The sequence below is a fragment of the Agrilus planipennis genome, unplaced genomic scaffold (genome assembly GCF_000699045.2).
Source record: "Agrilus planipennis isolate EAB-ADULT unplaced genomic scaffold, Apla_2.0 scaffold96, whole genome shotgun sequence".
NCBI classification, from domain to species: domain Eukaryota; kingdom Metazoa; phylum Arthropoda; class Insecta; order Coleoptera; family Buprestidae; genus Agrilus; species Agrilus planipennis.
Genome location: NW_020438968.1, coordinates 805,859 through 807,817, shown reverse-complemented (window position 1 = coordinate 807,817; position 1,959 = coordinate 805,859). Strand labels below are relative to the sequence as shown.

Sequence of the window (1,959 nt, the reverse complement as noted above, 5' to 3'; positions counted from 1 at the left end):
TTGAAGTATGTTTACTTATAAATATAAATTATAAGATTGATTCTTTGTTGTTTTTCTAGTTAAAACTTGTGACAAGTGTACATCATTAAATGAATATGTTGTTATCAAGTTTTTAATAGATAAAGCTATGATAACAACCATGTGTTGTGGAACAACTGTTGCAGCAGTTTTCTTTCCCTTCAGAACGTTGCTCTACTTAAAGGAAGCAGGAAGGAGAGGTTTTTTCACTGGAAATGGAAGGAACTATCACTGTGAATTGGCAATGCCTGGAGTGGCTGACACCGTCATAACTGTAAGCGACAACATTAATTAAAGATAATTAGATTTGAATAATTCCGAAATCATTAATTAGTTATGTTACTTAATGTTTGACTATATTAACTGCAATTTTACACGTAACATTAGGTCTAACTGGAATGTCGAAATTTGAAATTGAATTACATTGAAAATCAAACCAGTCACGTCACTATTAATCAGGCCTGTTGTTGTTGTGAAACATGATCCTTAACGTATCATTGTTAAAATAATTAAGTCTGAATTCTCGTAACAGTATTTCAATACCCTGTCTGTGACACGTTTCAACAATTTTCTTTTAAGTACTATTTCGGCAATATTTTTTTAACCGGATACCTACGATCGTTTCTCAAAAAGTTAACAGTTAACTGAATATTATCGAGATAGTACAATAAATTTGTTGAAACATTCAAACTTGTTTTGGTTTTTTACGACAGGAGAAAAAATTTAAATAATGAAGATACTGAAATACTCAATGCAATACTATTAACATTGATGTGCGTAAAGTTGCATAAGCAAAGTTCTACATATATTCATTACTTTAAATTTCGTCGTGTCTGCCATGACGCAAATTTATGCAGCAGTGTGAAAGTTACCGTAATATAAACGACACAGCATTTATTTTAAATTTTCTTTTATAAACGGTAATAGAAACATTGTGTATATTTCGACTTTATTATGAGAATAAGGAGATAAGGGAAAAGCAATATTAAATTAATTTCAAGTTAACTTCACCACCACTTCTCCCACATTAAATATTATTGTTTTACTTACTTTGCAGTATTTTACCTGCTTTTCTTGCCAATTTCTTCAGATTTGCTGTGAAATGAGAGAGAATTTGCAAGTTAAATTTGAATCTAGAGTTCTGCTTATTCGATATAAATAAAGAAAACGGTTTGGGATTATTGTAACATTGTATTATACACGTTTTTCTTTTTAGAGAGAGTATATTGTTGAATATTCATTAATAAGATTTTACATTACAGGAACATTACAAAAGCTGGATGTCAGTGGTTGCTGAGCATTGGTTGTTTCATTCCTCTTTTACTCCAGAAAGTGGCAGTACCCGAAGTCGTAAAGAAAAGGTGTAAGTGCCATTTTTCAATTGGAAATAGAGATGGCGCGTTTTTTCTAAAATAAGAATTTACGATAATGAATTGGTAAGTAAAATAGTAGATGAGATCCCACAAAGCTCAGTTTAGACATTTGTAACTTTGCTTCAATAGACAACCTAAACATTTCAGAAACTTATACATATTTTGACTTTAATATGAGAACCAGAAGATAAATTAAAAGGAAGATTAAATACTGATACGTGCTGATAGTGGTAGTTAATTAGTTTTTCTTGTTCATTTCTACAGCTTGGTCAATAAATGAAGGAGAACTGGAAGTTAATTTTCACTGTCTGGATGTGATTTGCTTTCCGCATGTGTGAACTTTGGAATATTGCGGTCTGCAACTAATCAAGGTGAGCATATAAAGTACAATTAATATTTTTATTATTATTTTTAATTTATTGTCAATTTTCGCAACATAAGTTTTCCTGGAACATTATGCATGCAGTGGCGAACATATAATACTTTTTTTGTTAATAGAATGTCGAACCACCCGCTATTTTGTTAGAATTGTATGTATTACAAAATTTCAGTTTATCTAAATTTTTTC

At 30.5% G+C, this 1,959-nt stretch overlaps 1 long non-coding RNA gene across 1 annotated transcript in view; it reads left to right on the top strand.

Moving 5' to 3' along the window:
* Positions 1 to 64: 64 nt before the first annotated feature.
* The window catches only part of LOC112904673, a 7,698-nt gene continuing 5,803 nt past the window's right edge, over positions 65 to 1,959 (top strand). The window contains exons 1-3 of the long non-coding RNA XR_003231267.1: positions 65 to 292; positions 1,281 to 1,454; positions 1,656 to 1,762. This is a non-coding gene — a long non-coding RNA (uncharacterized LOC112904673). The remainder of the gene's footprint in view (positions 293 to 1,280; positions 1,455 to 1,655; positions 1,763 to 1,959) is intronic.